Genomic DNA, 20,863 nt, shown 5'->3' with positions numbered 1-20,863 from the left:
ATGCAAAACACATCTTAAAATATAGTACCAAATAAATGAACAAATGTATGAATAATCATGACAAATGACTGACAATCATATCAAAACTATTTTGCAAACAGCTGCATAGGCACAAAATATGTCAAATTTAAAGATACGTCAGACATTTAAAACAATTTGGTCAAATTTGAGTAATTCTGAAATCAGACCAGGGGTTTCTTGTAATTTCTCATCTTTTAAAGGCCCAGTGCAGTCAAAATGTCATGTGTTTTATATACACAAGCCAGTTTATTAGGCAAAACGAGTGACCTAAGCGACTTTGATCGTGGTACTGTATGATCGTTGGCGCCAGGCGCGCAGGTTCCAGTGTCTCAGAAACGGCCGGCCTCCTGGGTTTTTCAGGCACGTGTCTAGGGTTTACCTACAACCAGTCAGTGGCAGTCCTGTGGACGAAAACAGCTAGTTTATGAAAGGTCGAAAACTGCAAAAATCATGCAAGCTAACAAGCAGGCTACAAACAGGCAAATAATGGTGCAGTACAACAGTGGTGTGCAGAACGACATCTCGGAACACACAACTTGTCAGTTTGTGTCACGGATGTGTCACACGCTGATCTGTTTCACCTGTCCTCGTTATTGGCTCCACCCTCTCCAGGTGTCGCTTGTTTTCTCCAGTGAATTTATCCCTGTGTTTCCTGTCTGTGCCACTTCGTCTTGATTGTTTCTAAGTCAACCTGCATTTTTCCCGTTCTCCTGCTTTTTGAATTCTCCTTTTTCTAGTCCTCTCGGTTTTGACCCTTGCCTTTTTCTGGACTTTGTACCCGCCTGCCTGACTATTCTGCCTGCCTTGACCACGAGGCTGTCTACCATTTTGTACCTCCTGGACACTGATCTGGTTTTGACCTGATGCCGCGACCATGGGTTAAAGGCTATTATGGAGCAAATCAGGGAGTTAGCTCAGAGACTGTCTGCCACCTCTGAAAACCCCCAAATACCCAGTAAATTTTTCCCTATCTGTGGTGAGTTGGTACAGCCTATCCTGACTCCCTGTGAACCCCGCTTACCTCCTCCAGAGCATTATTTGGGGAATCCTGGTGCCTGCCTGGGTTTTCTTTCTCGGTGCTCGCTTATTTTTGAGCTACAGCCATCTTTATTTTCTTCAGACTGATCGACGATAGTGTATATAATTACGCTAATGTCGGGAAGGGCGCTCTCCTGGGCTACCAGTTTGGGAACAACAATCTGCCATTTGCGGGCATTCGGAGGAATTCATGGCAGGGGTGAGAAAGGTTTTGGAGTCTCTGGTATCCGGGAGAAAGGCGGCCAGCAAACTGCTTGACTTACGTTAAAACTCCCGTAGTGTGGCGCACTAAGCGGTGGACTTTCGCACGTTGGCCGCCGATACTTTTCTGCACTGATTATCTGAGGATGGGGGCACTGTTTACAACGTGGGGCACTGTTTATAACGTTGACATCAGCAAACCGCTCACCCACACAACGCCATACATGTGGCCTGCAGTTGTGAGGCCAGTTGGACGTACTGACAAATTCTCTAAAATGATGTTGGAGGCAGCTTATGGTAGAGAAATGAACATTCAATGCTCTGGCAATATCTCTGGTGGACATTCCTGCAGTCAGCATGCCAATTACATGCTTCCTCAACTTGAGACATCTGTGGTATTGTGTTGTGTAACGAAACTGCACATTTTAGAGTGACCTTTTATTGTCCCCAGCACAAGATGCACCTGTGTAATGATCATGCTGTTTAATCAGATTCTTGATATGCCACACCTGTCAGGTGGACAGATTATCTTGGCAATGGAAAATACTCACTAACAGGGATGTAAAAAAAATGTGCAGAACATTTGAGAGAAATAAGCTTTTTGTGCACATGGAACACTTTTGGGATCTTTTAGTTTAGCTCACTTTACATGTTGCATTTATATTTTTGTTCAGTATAGTTAATAGACCAAGAAATAGTTCCAAACCTCTCGGCCAATAACAGCAGCTTTTCAGTTATCCCATCCGGGGCTCAGACCACTCCCAAAGTCCTAGAAAAAGTATTGCTTGAGAAATTTCCCTTTGCTAATGAACTATTTTTGGTTTATTTTTTAAACAATTTTCATACAATTTAAAAAAATCACTAAGATAGTTAAATTGTTACACAGAAATGATTATATTGAGGTAAAAACAGCTGCATTGGGCCTTTAAAACCTTGCTTTGTCAGCTTCATTAGTTAAATGTATTCCAGTGGCACACCAGTGTGAATGATTTGGCTAAACCCTTGCCAATAGCCAGAGGCTGAAATTAAACTTACATTAAATTAAAATATGGCCTGTGCCTTTCTGACTTTCTGGCTTGGCTAGTAGCATCTAACTGGGCTACATGGAACATAGACATACGTTTTACAGAATCAAACCAACCATGTTGTCCTTCCTGGCAGTGATTCGTGTAGTATTGATCAAATTAACTTAGAGTATAGCAACAGCTGCCCCTTGGTTATTGGTTGTCTTATCCATCATGTCCAATGCAAGTTAAAACAACAACCCTACAATTCATGGGGTGCACACATACAGCATGCATTGTGACATTATGATCATCAAGTATCCTTAGTGTTTTACAGGGTCTCCTTCCATTATGAAGACACCACAGTGTGATAAAACAGGACCAGTAGAACGCAAGACGTCAAAAATATTTTGTCTTTGGACGGATATACACTCTCTCAGAGTCTGGTTCTTGTAAAAACATTTAATAAAATATACTTTAAAAAGCCGCAGGGCTATCCAGTTAGTACAGCTAACTGAATAAGTCTTTGGCTAGTGACAGCGGTAGTCTTGAGGGTTGTTGGAGGCATGAGCCTGGACATTTCGACTGCATCCCAAATGGCGCCCTATTTCCTATATATCGCAGTACACCCTATGGGCCCTGGATTAAAAATAGTGCACTATAAAAGGGAATAGGGAGCCATTTGGGACAGCAGCCTTCCTTCCACATTGATGTAAATACACAGCAGGTGACTGTCTTCTAGTAGCGTGCAGGTTAATATTTTATATGTACTCTATAAATCCTCCATCGACATCAACTGAAGGGAAGCCGGTTAGTTTAAAGTGTCAGTTTAAAGCAGAAATTGGGTTCTCTCTCTCTCTCTCTCTCTCTCTCTCTCTCTCTCTCTCTCTCTCTCTCTCTCTCTCTCTCTCCCCATAGTCGACCTCTTTGAATAAAAAACACCTGATTGAGTGAGTGTTTCCACCCCTTAATGAACCGTTCCCTTCACTCTCAACCCAAGGCATTCAGCAGAAAAAAAGTAGGATGGGGGGATAGGTATTTTTCAGAATTTGTGCGCCTGGTGCTGTGAATTAGCTACCGGTGCGTTTTTCTCCCCAGACATGCTTGCTGACAGCACACAGGCCAGCACTCAAAAATGCTTATCATTACAAAAATTAATCTACTACCTTTCATTACCCAATATTAGCACAAGTAAAACCATAAATAAAAACACTACTGAATAAATAAATGCTTTTTCACAGAACTGATTTTGGCACACAAGGTCCTCTGGGGTGCTCTACCTCCCCAGGCTGAGGGTTTGCATGTGTGAGTGACTCAACCTATTTGGCACTGGCTCTGCTCTCCCTCCCTACGTCCCTAGCATCTCAATCCTCCTACTCCTCAACTGTGGGAGTTCTCCTCTCCCCCCTCCCCACACCCACCTCCATTTCATCTCCCTCCCCCCTGTTCCTTAACAGAGGTAGATCCGTCTCCCTCCACTCTCACTCCCCTCCCTCCTCCCTGCTCCTTAACAGAGGTAGACCGGTCTCCCTCCCTCCCCCTGCTACCTAATAGCGGGCTGCAGTAAGTCCATCAGTAGAGCTGCATAAAGAAGTCAGGAGCCCAGTCCAGGGCGGTCTGGGCCACAGCCAGCGCGGCCGCCCCCAGGGTGGCTGAGATGCCCCACACGGCCATCTTGATGAGCTGGTTGGCAGCTTGGTTGGGCTGCGTGTCCCTGGGCTGGGCCATTTGGGCGTCTGGGCCCCCTCGGCCTTGGGCTGGGCCCCGAAGGAGCTGCCGACGGAGGACTGAGTCAGGCCGCTGCTGCTGAGTGGTCATCTGGAAGGCCTTGAAACAGTTGATGGTGATGCTGGAGAGAGACAGAAGGAGATACTGTTTTTGTCTGATAGGGTGTTAGCAGTTACTCATCGGCTGAGTTGGTTACAGCTCACAAGAATACTGAAACAGACAGTAGAAAAATGAATAGGGTCGGCACTTCACAATATGAGTTGTCCTACTACAGGAAATTGCCCGTTGTTTACCACTGTCAAAGTGGAAGGAGAAAGGGGGAGGAGGTCTTGTGGCCTTGCAGTGAAAGATAGTAAATGACAGAGTGAAGAAATGTCAATAATGTCAATAAGAAAGACAGAAGGAAGAGAGACTGGTGACAAAGGAAGAAAAAATGCTCCATATGGGAGGGAGGGAGCAGTGCCCTATGGCCTCAAACTATTTTAATTTGGCTACGGATTTTTCTCAATTACAATAGCAACACAACACCAGAAGCAACAGCCTTATGGGCAAGACAACGGCAACAAGGCACATTTTTTTTCATCTTCTTCTCCTCAACAGTTTGGAGAAAAACATCATTAAAAAACGTAAAATATTCACTTCCATTTCATTATCGTCCCTCTGGAAGTAATAGTAAACATTGCGCTGCAACACGAAATGCAAATGCCTTTTCTCTCCGATTATGAACGTCGTAAAAAGAAAAACGGGACGTTTAATGACAGAAAAACGCCTCTCGGAAAATGGTACTCCGAGCGAGCGTGCGTTTGTGCGCTGAGGGGCTCAATGTCTTTAAGTCTTTCGTTCGACTTTTTGATTCTCCCTCTCTCCCATCTCTCTCTCTCATTAGAATCGTCTGCTAATGAGCCCAGGCTGAAAATAGCTGACAGGTAACGGCAGACAATTAACTTTTAAACTTCCACTTTAAACAGCTTAACACCCCAGAGGGCCCAGCTCCTCAGATGAACCTCCTTCTGTAGTTTACAGTACATACAGTAGTGGCTGACTTCTATCACTCACTCCTCCTTCATTCCTCTCTCCGACAGTATCCCAAATGGCACCCTATTCCCTATGAGGTGAACGACTTTTGAACAGAGCTACCTTGTCAAAAGTAGTGCACTAAGTAAATATTTGTAACGTGATCCTGCGTTATGTGTATTGTATAATGTGAAAAAAAATGTAAATGTTGATCACAAAAAAATAACAATTGGTGCAATAAATAGGGAATAGGGTGTGATTTGGAACACAGCCTCCATGTGACAGTGATAGTACAGTACAGTAGGTGGCTGGCTTAGCCTGTCCTCTCCTCTCGTTTCTCCTCCTGTTGAAAGGGTCTAGGACCTCGTCAATGACAGTGACACTCAGTCTTTGAATACAGCTGACAGGATAGTGAGATTATGACCATGATCAAAGCTCATTCTAAACCTTGAGAGAATTTGAGAAATGTTTTGCGAGGTACAGGTGGCTCTGCTGGCGTCTTACCTTTGAATTAAATATGTGGTCATTACAGGGATTTAAAAACAAATTTAAAAAATTCTATGAGCATTGTGACCCTTCCATCCCGTGCCTGCCTGCTGGTCATTCACCGTATGTGACCTTGGCCTAACCTGTACTGTAGTCAGTGGTTCTGTTCCACAGTAGCTGTGTAGTCATTAGTACACCATGGATGTGTCCCAAATGGCACCCTATTCCCTTGTCCGAATTAAAGTAAGGACACAACAGCGGTCAGACGGGTGATTCAGCATGCAGCTATCCTCGTGACCCAGAAGAAGCAGAGGATGTTCAGTGTGGTTGAGTCATCATCACCGACCCGGCTTGTTTGTCATGTCACCACCAGGAGCTGCTCTCTCAGCCGTGCAGCGTGACGCAACACTACACCCCTGCTCGCTCTCTCCCTCTCTTACATTAGAGACACACCACAACTCAGAGTCAATATGCTGCAGCTAGATCTAAAATACACTGTATCAGTTAGTCACTCGTCATCACACTTTCACTTGCATTTCATGTCATGCATCACCCTACTACTGGGCAAGAGGAGGGAGACGAGGTCACCTGTTACTAGATACGGGGTCAAAGTCAAACCAACGCAGACATCACCTTCCTGTATGGAGTTAATGTCATGTCTCATATACAAGGGCCCCACAGCCACCGCTCATTCAGCCTAGCTCTCCTGGGTTGTATTCATTAGGCACCAAATGGAAGAAAACGGACTGAAACAGGGAGGATTCTACCTGGAGTGTCTAATAAGAAATGCTAATTTTCCTTTTCTGTGGCAAAACGTTGTGTGTGCACTAATGAATATGAACCTGTCCTGGGTGTCACCAACTCTTTCTACCCAACGTCATCTGTTGTGAGATCAACCAAGGCCAACCCTGACTCACTGACTTTCTGACTGACTCAGCACTTCCTACAATAAGAAGGAAGCAGCAACTAGCCAGAGAGCTTGTGTCGCTACACTGCCCTCCAGGCAGACATTTGTATCCAGCTGTCACTCAAGGCCCCTTGTCAGCAATGTCATTTACTCCTGGAGAGGAATGACTTCAGCGCGGGGTGGAAGGATACGGACAGAGGGATGACTGCAGCATCAGTGGAAGGATATGGGCTACGGAGAGGGGAAGTGATGGAGGGAATGTGATGAGGTATGTTACACCTACACACATTGACACAATCAGCGGCAAGCGTCGTATCACACAAGGTCACAACCTTTTTCTTTTATATTCATTTTTTAAACTTTTATTTTGACAGGGAAGTCATACTGAGACTAGGGTCTATTTTACAGATGAACCCTGCAAAAATACATCAACACATGCAATATACAAAATCAAAAAACATTTGAAAAAACGAAGAAATTTAACAACATTGAGTTCTGACCAAGAGGGACCAGAACATCTACACTAAAGAAAAATATAAACGCAAAATGTAGAAGTGTTGTCCCCATGTTTCATGAGTTGAAAGATATCCCCGTTAGTGAGCATTTCTCCTTTGTCAAGATAATCCATCCACCTGACAGGTGTGGCATATCAAGAAGCTCATTACACAGGTGCACCTTGTGCTGGGTACAATGAAAGGCCACTCTAAAATGTGCAGAGAATATAGCAGTACATCCAACCAGACTCACAACCGCAGACCACATGTATGGCGTACTGTGGGTGAGCGGTTTGCTGTCAACGGTGTGAACAGAGTGTACAATAGTGGCGGTGGGGTTATGGTATGACCAGGCATAAGCTGCGGACAACGAACACAATTGCATTTTATTGATGGCAATTTGAATGCACAGATTCCGAGACAAGATCCTGAGGCCCATTATCGTGCCATTCATCAACTCCCGTTTCAGCATGATAATGCATGGCCCAATGTCACCAGGATCTGTACACAATTCCTTCAAGCTGAAAATGTCCCAGTTCTTCCATGGCCTGTATACTCACCAGACATGACACCCATTGTGTCACGTTCTGTTTCTGTTGGTTTTGTCATTATTTAGTATGGTCAGGGCATGAGTTGGGGTGGGCAGTCTATGTTTGTTTTTCTATGATTTTGGGATTTCTATGTTTTGGCCTAGTATGGTTCTCAATCAGAGGCAGGTGTCATTAGTTGTCTCTGATTGAGAATCATACTTAGGTAGCCTGGGTTTCACTGTTTGTTTGTGGGTGATTGTCTATGTTAGTTGCTTGTGTCAGCACGGGTCTCATTTATAGCTTCACGGTCGTTATTGGTTTATTGTTTTTGTATTCAGTGTTCAGTACATTCTTTAATTAAATATTCGTCATGCCGCATTTTGGCTGCATTTTGGTCCTCCGATCCTTCTCGCCTCTCCTCTTCAGATGAAGAGGAGGAAGACCGTGACACATTGAGAATGTTTGGGATGCACGAGAGCATGTTCTAGTTCCCCCCCCCCCCAATATCCAGCAACTTCGCACAGCCATTGAAGGAGTGGGACAACATTCCACAATCAACAGCCTGATCAACTCTATGTGAAGGAGATGTGTCACGCTGCATGAGACAAATGGTGGTCACACCTGATACCGACTGGTTTTATGATCCACGCCCCTACTTTTTTAAAGGTACCTTTGACCAACAGATGCATATCTGTATTCCCAGTCATGTGAAATCCATAGATTAATTCACTGACTTTCTTATATGAACTGTAACTCAGTAAAATCTATGAAATTGTTGCATGTTGCCTTTTTGTTTGTTCAGTACAATATCAGAGAGCTCTGGAAGTTGTTCCACATAAAGGGTAAAAAAAAAAAAACTAAAATCAGCTTTACCCTAATCTGTGGAGACCGAAGGGGCCTCCAGTGTTATCCAAGCCTGAGACAGGGTTTGGTCATTGTACGTCTACATTTTATTAATGATGATAGATACATAGGAAGTTTTTGCATAAGTGTTTTGTAGAGGCCCAAACCACTTTTTGAAAAAAACACAATGGTGAGTTCTATAAGCATCACCAGTAATAAACCTAAGGGCACAATGGAAAATAGCATCTAGTGGTTTAAGTGTACATGCTACTGCATGCATATAGGTAATGTCCCCAGAATCTAAAATAGACATAAAAGTGACCTGGACAATTACCTACCTATTAATTAAAACGTCTTATGGCTTGGGGGCAGTATTGAGTAGCTTGGATGAATAAGGTGCCCAGAGTAAACTGCCTGCTACTCAGGCCCAGAAGCTAAGATATGCATAGTATTAGTATTAGTGTTAGATTCGGATAGAAAACACTCTTTAGTTTCTAAAACTGTTTGAATGATGTCTGTGAGTATAACAGAACTCATATGGCAGGCAAAAACCTGAGAAAAAATCCAAACAGGAAGTGGAAACCTGAGGTTTGTAGTTTTTCAGCTATTTGCCTATCCAATATAGTGTAAATTTGGTCCGGTTGCACTTCCTAAGGCTTCCACTAGATGTCAACAGTCTTTAGAACCTTGTTTCAGGCTTCTACTGTGAAGGAGGAGAAAATAAGAGCTGATTGAGTAAGAGGTCTGCCAGAAGGCCATGAGCTGATCACGCGTGCTCCCGTGAGAGGTAGCTGCATTCCATTGCATTTCTAAATACAACTGGAATTCTCCAGTTGAAACATTATTGATGATTTATGTTAAAAACGTCCTAAAGATTGATTCTATACATCGTTTGACATGTTTCTACGAACTGTAATGGAATTTTTTGACTTTTCGTCTGGCCTGCGCGTCTGGAATTTGGATTTGTGAACTAAATGCGCAAACAAAAAGGAGGTATTTGGACATAAATGATGGACTTTATCAAACAAAACAAACATTTATTGTGGGACTGGGATTCCTGGGAGTGCATTCTGATGAAGATCATCAAAGGTAAGTGAATATTTATAATGCTTTTTCTGACTTCTGTTGACTCCACAACATGTACACACAGTGTCTATGGAGTCAAGTTGCACTTCCTACGGCTTCCACTAGATGTCAACCATCTTTAGAAACTTTTTTCAGGCTTCTGCTATAAAGGAGGGGGGAATGGGAGCTGAATGAGTCAGTGGTCTGGCAGAGTGTCTCAGGCTCGTGACGCGCGCTCCCGACAGAGTTAGCTCTCGTTCCAATGCTTTTCTTCAGACATAGGAATTCTCCGGTTGGAACCTTATTGATGATTTATTTAAAAACATCCTAAAGATTGATTCCATACATCGTTTGACTTGTTTCTACGACCTGTAACGGAACTTTTCGAGTTTTTGTCTGGACGAAGTGCTTGCGTCTCATGAAGATGGATTACTGGGCTGAACACGCTAACAACAAGTGGCTATTTGGACATAAATGATGGACTTTATGGAACTTTATGGAACAAATCAGTCATTTATTGTCGAACTGGGATTCCTGGGAGTGCCTTCTGATGAAGATCATCAAAGGTAAGTGAATATTTATAGTGTTATTTCTAACTTCTGTTGACTCCAACATAGCGGATATTTCTTTGGCTGGATTGGGCTCTGAGCGCCGTTCTCAGATTATGCTTTTTCAATAAAGTTATTTTGAAATCTGACACAGCGGTTGCATTAAGGAGAAGTCCATCTTTAATTCTGTGAATAACATTTGTATCTTTTATCAATGTTTATTATGAGTATTTCTGCAAAATCACCGGATGTTTTGGAATCTAAACATTACTGCGCATGACGCGCCAATGTAAACTGAGATTTTTTTTATATAAATATGCACATTATTAATCAAAACATACATGTATTGTGTAACATGATGTCCTTTGAGTGTCATCTGATGAAGATCATCAAAGGTTAGTGATTCATTTTATCTATATTTCTGCTTTTTGTGACTCCTATCTTTGGCTGGAAAAAAGGCTGTGTTTTTTTTTACTTGGCTATGACCTAACATAATCATATGTTGTGCTTTCGCCTTAAAGCATTTTTGAAATCGGACACGATGGGTAGATTAACAAGATGTGTATCTTTCATTTGCTGTATTGGACATATTTTGAATTTCGCGTGCTGCCTTTTCAGCGGAATGTTGTCGAGGGGTTCCGCTAGCGGAACGCCTGCCTTAGAAAGGTTAACCGAGGCAATGAACCAATTTCTCAATTGCCTAAATAGCTGCCAATCAGCTAATGAGACAGTTTGTCTTGGCCCAGGCTTGATTTCTTATCAAGAGGTCTGAGTACAGAAGAGTACCATGGATTAGTTCGGTTTTTGACTCTGAGTAGCTTGAAAGGGGGCATGTTGATCAGCCAGAGAGGTAAACATGGATGAGAAAAATTAAACCTTCAAGAGGTTTACACACTGACTTGTTCACCATCATATGTTGCCTTTGTGTATGAAGCTCCTGTTTTTAGACTGAGGAAGGAGGAAGGAAGGAAAGGAAAAATGAGTGCAGAGGCATTTGTTCATTTCTCGTCTGAGGGAGCACTTTCAGAGGTGATTGTGCACAAGGTCTAACTGGCTAATCCGTTTCCAATGCCTCTGTGCCTCCCAGCATGCTCGCTGTCGCTGCGCAGAAACCGCCACCGAGCCAGCCCCACTCCAACCCCCTCAAACCCCCCACCGCCTGGCTCAGAGCTCAAAGATGTGCCTGAGGTGATATCACAGTCCCCCACCTCAGCCTCAGTGGAGGCCCAGCCGGCTACAACACAGTCCTGCTGGGCCAGCCACCTCACACACCAAACCCAGTAGGCCCCCCAACCAGCCAACCAACCGCTGCTGGAGGAGCTGATGCACTGGTTGGGTTACAGGTGGCGGCTTCTGCAGTAAGGAAGTAGTATATTCTGTTTTTAGAGGGTTTCACTCTGTTGATTTGATTCGATGTTGATATATCACAATGTTTCTTAATCCTAAGAAAATCACTGAAAAGGCCTGAAAATAATCTGATATTAAAAAGAAAACCTGTAAAAGATCTGACATGTATTTTAAATCTCCTCCAAAGCACATAGGCCTGCAACTATGAGCAGATTGGGGGAAAAGAGCCTACAGTACGTGGGGGGGTGCATCCTTTGTGAAGAACATTTGGGGGTCACCCTCACCTCCATCCCCCTGCCTCTTGAGGGAAACCACTACACTGCTCCATTTTCCCCATTGCAGCCCAGTCTAAGGTCAGGGAGACAAATAGAGCCAGAAGCCAGGGGTTGGAGTGCAGTGAGGGCAGCTCATCTCATCTCTGTCTTGAGAACAATACAGTAGGGTATGTACCACGTGACACGGAGCCCCCCCCCCCCATCTTTCCTCGGGGGCCACAGATGCTTAAAAGCAGGGGGTGGATAGGGGGGTTATCAGCATGCAAAATCAAACAGCCCATAATTATCTAGGGATGAGGCTTATTTATTAGATAGCACAAGGGGCCTCCATTTAAAAATAAAAATAAATCTCTCTTACTGTGATGTGACGTTAAAAATAGGAGAAGACACCCCAAACCCAGAGCCACCGTACTAACCACCCCATCTCTCTAGACAACCTTTTCTGACAGGACAGCGAGAGAATCAGAAATGCTGTAAGATCTAAAATTAACCAGATTTCTGTCCGATTTGCATGGCAGTTCTGCTCAGGAGGGAGACATGAATAGAGGGAGAACAACATTGCTCTTGTGGGAAAGGTATTCATAACCTCCCACTGGTGTTGATAGCATCATAAAGGTGAGCCTAGCAGATCTCGTAGACTGACAGATACCGTTTACATACAAAGGGCTGAGATGCAGACAGGCAGGACTGAACGTCAGCCACATCACAATATACACTAAGGAGGAAGAGGATCAGCTCCAGCAGAATAGGGAGCCGCTCTGTTGTGTGGGCTGGGAGACTTGCTGCTCAACAGCCCCACCTGCTGGACATGTGGAAAAACAAATCCCAAAGGACCACAAGAGTCCTCTACCTCTGCTCTGTCTGAACAAAATTGGATCTACTGCTAATACTACAGAGAGGACTAACTCTCCTCACATTCCCTGTTTCAGGCCAGTTCAGACTTGAAGCTGATTATAAATTTTATTCAAATATGAGCATTGTAGTTTATGGGAGGGGTATTCAAATCTTACCCTACACGGTCCAGAGTACTGCTGGTTTTCTGTTCTACCTGATAATTAATTGCACACACCTGCCCTGGTGCCTCAGGTCTAAATCAGTCCCCGATAAGAGGGCAACAATGAAAAAAGCAGTGGAACTGCCTTGGTCTTGAGGATCCATGGCCTGCATAGTAAAACACCCGCCCATTGCAAAAGACAGACATCCAAGAGTCTGCAGGATGGCTGGAACCCCCTGCTGTGGCTACACTGCAGATAATGTTAACACTGTCTGCAAGCCCAATCTAACTGTGTTACATCCTCTACCATGTAATATCTCCTCCTCCTGTATTATGTGACTGGCATGTGTAACGGATGTGAAACGGCTAGCTTAGTTAGCGGTGTGCGCTAAATAGCGTTTCAATCGGTGACGTCACTTGCTCTGAGACCTTGAAGTAGTGGTTTCCCTTGCTCTGCAAGGGCCGCGGCTTTTGTGGAGCGATGGGTAACGATGCTTCGTGGGTGACTGTTGTTGATGTGTGCAGAGGGTCCCTGGTTTGCGCCCGGGTATGGGCGAGGGGACGGTCTAAAGTTATACTGTTACACATGGTCCACCTCTCCTCATGTTCTGATATGAGCTAAAGAATAGTGGCTGCTATTACAAGTCCTCCTGGCAACATTAGTCACAACACTGGATTTAGTTGAAGCATCGTCCAGAAGGTAAAGGGTATGGTAAATTATACAGCAAGACCCTGACCCACTCACCTCTTGCTCGCTTGGCCAACAGTGAGGGAGGGTAGAGGGTGAAGAGGCAGTGGGCCTGGGTGATGAGCTCCTCGTAGAGCAGGTCCTGAGGGATCTAGGACAGGATGTGGTACACCATGGCCATGTTACACTCGGTTTGCTTCACCTCTTTCTCCCTGTGCAGGACGATCTATAAACAATACAGAATATTAGCAGGTTATTATATTAGCTTTGTCCCATTCAACCATTCAGTAGTTAGTTTGTCTAGCTACACTCTTTTTGTAACTGTTGAAGACCTTCTCGGCTCTGCGGATTTTGCTGCGACGAGACAGAATGATTAAATCATTTGTTTTGGTACTGTCCATATGTGGTTTGTTTTTGGTCACAGGTCCATGAATGGCTGAAGAATTGCAACATTTACCTGGATCTCTGCAAATAGCACTGCTGGATGATCTGAAACGTCATAGTCAATTGATCAATAATCTAATAATACTTTTAGCAAGAATGATTTACAATCTGAAGAAATTATGAAAATAGAAAGGTTAGAACTTTTGTGAAACATCACAGCACAGTTGAAAAATATATAGCAAATAAATATCCAATATGGATGGTGTTAAGAGATAGATGGGAGGGGTTGAATGGAGCCGAAAGTTGGGAAAAATAACAACTAATAACAAGATAACTAGTGTAAAACATATTGTGTCCGTAAAACGTATATAGGTTCAGAACGTTAGTGAAAGAAAAAGATGTGAGAGGTTGAGGCTAGAGTAAAAACAAACAAAATACAACTATTGTAAAATAGACTGTGCCCGTAAATGTATATAGTATTTATACGCTGGAAGTTGAAGAAGCCTAAGCGTTGTTGTTCACTGGTTTACTCAAATTAGGGGAGGGGATGTCGGGCTAGAAGGTGAAAAATGTAAACAAAAAAAAAAAAAATGTGTACAAATATGTATGTATGTATGTATGTATGTATATACAGTTGAAGTCGGAAGTTTACATACACCTTAGCCAAATACATTTAAACATTTAAATACATTTACGTTTTTTCACAATTCCTGACATTTAATCAAAGGAAAAATTCCCTGTTTTAGGTCAGTTAGGATCACCACTTTATGTTAAGAATGTGAAATGTCAGAATAATAGTAGAGAGAATTATTTAATTCAGCTTTTATTTATTTCATGACATTCCCAGTGGGTCAGAAGTTTACATATACTCAATTAGTATTTGGTAGCATTGCATTTAAATTGTTTAACTTGGGTCAAACATTTCGGGTAGCCTTCCTCAAGCTTCCCACAATAAGTTGGGTGAATTTTGTCCCATTCCTCCTGACAGAGCTGGTGTAACTGAGTCAGGTTTGTAGGCCTCCTCACTCGCACACGCTTTTTCAGTGCTGCCCACAAATGTTCTATAGGATTGAGGTCTGGGCTTTGTGATGGCCACTCCAATACTTTGACTTTGTTGTCCTTAAATCATTTTGCCACAACTTTGGATGTTTGCTTGGGGTCATTGTCCATTTGGAAGACCCATTTGAGTCCAAGCTTTAACTTCCTGACTGATGTCATGAGATAGATTTTGCTTCAATATATCCACATCATTGTCCTCCTCATGATGCTATCTATTTTGTGAAGTGCACCAGTCCCTCCTGCAGAAAAGCCCCCCCACAACATGATGATGCCTCCCCTTTTTTCTCCAAACATAACAATGGTCCTTGTGGCCAAACAGTTCTATTTTTGTTTCATCAGACCAGAGGACATTTTTCCAAAAAGTACAAACTTTGTCCCCAAGTGCAGTTCAAACCGTAGTCTGGCTTTTTTTATGGAGGTTTTTGAACAGTGACTTCTTTCTTGCTGAGCGGACTTTTAGGTTATGTCGATATAGGACTCGCTTTACTGTGGATATAGATACTTTTGTACCTGTTTCCTCCAGCATCTTCACAAGGACCATTGCTTTTGTTCTGGGATTGATTTGCACTTTACGCAACAAAGTACGTTCATCTCTAGGAAACAGAACGAGTCTCCTTCCTGAGCTGTATGACGGCTGCCTGGTCCCATGGTGTTTATACTTGTGTACTATTGTTTGTACAGATGAATGTGGTACCTTCAGGTGTTTGTAAATTGCTCCCAAGGATGAACCAGACTTGTGGAGGTCTACAATTATTTTTCTGAGGTCTTATTTCTTTTGATTTTCCCATGATGTCAAGCAAAGAGGCACTGAGTTTGAAGGTAGGCCTTGAAATACAGTGGGGCAAAAAGCCACCAATTGTGCAAGTCCTCCCACTTAAAAAGATGAGAAAGGCCTTTAAATTTCATCATAGGTACACTTCAACTATGACAGACAAAGTGAGAGAAAACAATCCAGAAAATCACATTGTAGGATTTTTTATGAATTTATTTGCAAATTATGGTGGAAAATAAGTATTCGTTCAATAACAAAAGTTTATCTCAATACTTTGTTATATACCGTTTGTTGGCAATGACAGAGGTCAAAGTCTTCACAAGGTATTCACACATCTTGTTGCTGGTATTTTGGCCCATTCCTCCATGCAGATCTCCTCTAGAGAAGCTGGGCTACACGGAGTGGTTGATGACTCCAACCTAAGTGTGTGTAAACTTCCGACTTCAACTGTATGCATGAATGTACAGTACCAGTCAAAAGTTTGAAGGGTTTTTCTTTACATATGGAATTATGTAGTAACCAAAAAAACTGTTAAACAAATCAAAATATACTTGAGATTCTTCAAAGTAAGCCACCCTTTGAATTGATCACAGCTTTAAACACTCTAGGCATTCTCTCAACCAGCTTCAACTGCTTTTTCAACCGTCTTGAAGAAGTTCCCACATATGCTGAGCACTTGTTGGTTGCTTTTCCTTCGCTCTGCGGTCCAACTCATCTCAAATCATCTCAATTGGGTTGAGGTCAGGTGATTGTGGAGGCCAGGTCATCTGATGCAGCACTACATCCCTATCCTTCTTGGTCAAATAGCCCTTACACAGTCTGGAGGTGTGTTGGGTCATTGTCCTGTTGAAAAACAAAATTATAGTCCCAATAAGCGCAAACCAGATGGGATGGCATATCGCTGCAGAATGCTGTGGTAGCCAAGCTGGTTAAGTGTGCCTTTTTGAATTCTAAATAAATCACAGACAGGGTCACCAGTAAAGCTCCCCCACACCGTCATACTTCCTCCATGCTTCACGGTGGAAACAACACTTGCAGAGATAATCTGCTCACCTACTCTGCGTCTCACAAAAACAAGGCGGTTGGAACCAAAAATCTCAAATTTGGACTCATCAGACCGAAGAACAGATTTCCACCGGTCTAATGTCCATTGCTTGTGTTTCTTGGCCCAAGCTAGTCTCTTCTTATGTCCTTTAGTAACGGTTTTCTGACTATGAAGGCGTGATTCACGCAGTCTCCTCTGAACAGTTGATTTTGAGACGTGTCTGTTACTTGAACTCTGTGAAGCTGGGTCTTCCTTTCCTGTGGCAGTCCTCACGAGAGCCAGTTTCATCATAGTGCTTGATCATTTTTGTGACTGCACTTGAAGAAATCTTCCGGATTGACTGAACTTTGTCTTAAAGTAACGGACTGTCGTTTCTCTTTGCTTATTTGAGCTGTTCTTGCCATATTAGGGACTTGGTCTTTTACCAAATAGGGCTATCTTCTGTATACCACCCCTACCATGTCACAATACAACTGATTGGCTCAAACACATTAAGAAGGAAAGAAATTATACAAATGAACTTTTAACAAGGCACACCTGTTAACTGAAATGCATTCCAGGTGACTACCTCATGAAGCTGGTTGAGAGAATGCCATGAGTGTGCAAAGCAGTCATCGAGGCAAAGGGTGGCTACTTTGAAAAATCTCAAATATATTTTAATTTGTTTAACATGTTTTTGGTTACTACATGATTCCATATGTGTTATTTCATAGTTTTGATATCTTCACTATTATTCTACAATGTAGAAAATAGTCAAAATAAAGAAAAACCCTGGAATGAGTAGGTGTGTCCAAACTGTTGACTGGTACTGTATATATTTGCAAAAAATATATATTGGAGATTGGAAGTGATGCAGTCAATTAATATTGATGGAAGGTACAATCTATCTGCAATATTAAAGCTGATGTAGCCCTAAAATTGTTTTAGGGGGTAGATCAGCTTTAATATTGCAGATAGATGTTTAAAATCTACCTCAACATCCTTAGTTAAGATGTTTCAAATCGACATAAATAGTAGACCAACATACCAATTATATATATTTTTTAAATGCACTTTTCCTACTAGCACTGACTTTGCTGATAAGTACTGGTTGTCTGAACTAACTATCTTAAGATGAGTGCACTAATTGTAAGTCACTCTGGATAAGAGCGTCTGCTAAATGACTAAAATGTAAATCTACCATCTACCTCAGCAGACTCATACTCCAGACTATTTTCAGTTCCAGGAGATGTGCGGTGAGTATTTGTACAGGGTTTAGGCCCGATGAGTAATGATATAGGGTTTTAGCCCAGTGAGTAATTGTACAGGGTTTAAGCCTGGTGAGTAACGATATAGGGTTTTATCCCGGTGAGTAATTGTACAGGGTTTAGGCCCGGTGAGTAACGATATAGGGTTTTAGCCCGGTGAGTAATTATACAGGGTTTTAGCCCGGTGAGTAACGATATAGGGTTTTAGCCCGGTGAGTAATTATACAGGGTTTTAGCCCGGTGAGTAACGATATAGGGTTTTAGCCCGGTGAGTAATTATACAGGGTTTTAGCCCGGTGTGTAATTATACAGGGTTTTAGCCCGGTGAGTAATTATACAGGGTTTTAGCCCGGTGAGTAATTATACAGGGTTTTAGCCCGGTGTGTAATTATACAGGGTTTTAGCCCGGTGTGTAATTATACAGGGTTTTAGCCCGGTGAGTAATTATACAGGGTTTTAGCCCGGTGAGTAACGATATAGGGTTTTAGCCCGGTGTGTAATTATACAGGGTTTTAGCCCGGTGTGTAATTATACAGGGTTTTAGCCCGGTGTGTAATTATACAGGGTTTTAGCCCGGTGAGTAATTGTACAGGATTTAGGCCCGATGAGTAACGACATAGGGTTTTAGCCCAGTGAGTAAATTACAGGGTTTAGGCCTGGTGAGTAACGATATAGGGTTTTAGCCCGGTGAGTAATTATACAGGGTTTTAGCCCGGTGTGTAATTATACAGGCTTTTAGCCCGGTGAGTAATTATACAGGGTTTTAGCCCGGTGAGTAATTCTACAGGGTTTTAGCCCGGTGTGTAATTATACAGGGTTTTAGCCCGGTGAGTAATTATACAGGGTTTTAGCCCGGTGTGTAATTATACAGGGTTTTAGCCCGGTGAGTAATTATACAGGGTTTAGGCCCGGTGAGTAACGGTATAGAGTTTTAGTTCGGTGAGTAACGGTATAGAGTTTTTGCCCGGTGAGTAATTATACAGGGTTTTAGTTCGGTGAGTAATTGTACAGGGTTTAGGCCCGGTGAGTAACGGTATAGGGTTTTAGTTCGGTGAGTAACGGTATAGGGTTTTAGTTCGGTGAGTAACGGTATAGGGTTTTAGTTCGGTGAGTAACGGTACGGGTTTTAGTTCGGTGAGTAACGGTACGGGTTTTAGTTCGGTGAGTAACGGTACAGGGTTTTAGTTCGGTGAGTAACGGTACAGGGTTTTAGTTCGGTGAGTAACGGTACAGGGTTTTAGTTCGGTGAGTAACGGTACAGGGTTTTAGTTCGGTGAGTAACGGTACAGGGTTTAGTTCGGCGAGTAACGGTATAGGGTTTAGGCCCGGTGAGTAACGGTATAGGGTTTAGGCCCGGTGAGTAACGGTATAGGGTTTAGGCCCAGTGAGTAACGGTACAGGGTTTTAGTTCGGTGAGTAACGGTATAGGGTTTAGGCTCGGTGAGTAACGGTACAGGGTTTTGGCACAGCGCAGACTGAAAGGGTTAAGCCTCCCTGTGTCTAGTAACATAAGAGGCAGGATGAACTACATTTCCTGACTGCCTTGTTATCCCGACTTCAAAAGGCCTTGGCCCCCTTTGGTTTGTGTGCAGCTCCAGTATCTAGCAGGGGATAGGCTTATGGAAGAAGAAGAAAGGGGCCATTTAAAGCAATCTAGCACAAACACAGCCAGTACTCCACACCAAACCTCTGGTGAGTTCATTAGAGTTGTTTAATTAACTGGTCTAGCTATAACAAAGTGCCCTGGATTCGTGTGTGTGTGTGTGTGTGTGTGTGTGTGTGTGTGTGTGTGTGTGTGTGTGTGTGTGTGTGTGTGTGTGTGTGTGTGTGTGTGTGTGTGTGTGTGTGTGTGTGTGTGTGGTGCACGTAAGAAAAGAGGAATCCTTGCCTTTAAAAAAAAAACGTCTTGTTTTGTTTTCCGTTGCTCTTGACAAGTAGTCACAAAACAACTCCATTTACAAAGGGCCGAGCGAGAAACACACGTTTGAAGTTTGGCGAGATATTGTTTCCCCAATACCATCTAATAAGCGCTTAGTGGAATGTGCAGACTAATGAGTGGTTTGTTGTTCATTAGCAACTACTGTACTACAAATAAGAATGCATCTCTGAATTCACTTCAGATTGTTAAATGCCCAAATGACTGTCGCTCACTTATAGAAAATACACACTGCCCCCAAAAATAATTATGTCCAGCAGACAACTTGGAAGCAGATGAGAGAGATGCTCTGAAAACAAGGATTTAGTTACAGAGTAAAGCACAAGACACATTTCTATTCCTTACAAAATGGACAATAACCTATCCATTCTATTCTAGTATTTCATTCTACATTACTCTATTCTATAAACAGAGAGTTCACAGTTTAAATATTGGTTCTTACCACGGCAGCGAAGTAGACGGCCATGAGTGGGTGTGAAGCCAGGAAGAAGTCATAGAGCCTGAGAACATGACGGATCTCAGACAGGACGTGGCCATGTGATGAGCCAGCTCAGAGCAAAGATGGTTCCCACCTCGACCCTGCAACACATATGAACAAGTTAGTCAGTTATTATTATTTTCTGTGTTTGTTTATAGGATAGGACAGAGGTAGAGCTAGAGGAGAGAGTGTGCTGAAATAGCAGTAGGCCGTATTCAAACCCATACTGCAGCGGTATGAGTTCTGGAGGCAGCGGCTTAGACCACTTGACCACCCTATGCCATTATGAACAGGTCAAGTCACATTTGATTTAAAGTGCATCGTCACAGAGTCTCCATACACTTTACAGAGGGAATAAACAGCAACAACTACATTGATCAACCGCTCATTATCAAGAGCAACAGCTCATTATCAAGAGCAACAGCTCATTATCAAGAGCAACAGCTCATTTTTACACTGCCTAATTAAAATACATCCGTTGACGTCCCACTAGTCGATGTACAGTAAACCCAATCTCCTTATTCTGTCATGATGACCGCAGGACAGCCCAGCACTTAACCTGCATTAGCCTGCAAAGTGGGGGATGCAAGTCTGAGGGAAATGTGTGAATATAACAAGGGCTACGAGTACATCCCATAGGGCTCTCGTTAAAAGTAGTGCACTATATAGGGAAAAGGGTGCCATTTGGGACACAGCCAAGTTATGCTTATGCCAGTTCCTGTGAGTAAGGACGGTGTAATTACAGAATACAGAGAGACC

The 20,863-nt window shown here is 43.0% G+C and overlaps 1 pseudogene; it reads right to left on the bottom strand.

Annotated features, from left to right (window-relative positions):
- Positions 1–613: 613 nt before the first annotated feature.
- The window catches only part of LOC109904404 (TBC1 domain family member 20-like), a 37,573-nt pseudogene continuing 17,323 nt past the window's right edge, over positions 614–20,863 (bottom strand).

This window comes from Oncorhynchus kisutch, linkage group LG14 (genome assembly GCF_002021735.2).
Source record: "Oncorhynchus kisutch isolate 150728-3 linkage group LG14, Okis_V2, whole genome shotgun sequence".
NCBI lineage: Eukaryota > Metazoa > Chordata > Actinopteri > Salmoniformes > Salmonidae > Oncorhynchus > Oncorhynchus kisutch.
This window is presented reverse-complemented; position numbering and strand designations above follow the sequence as displayed.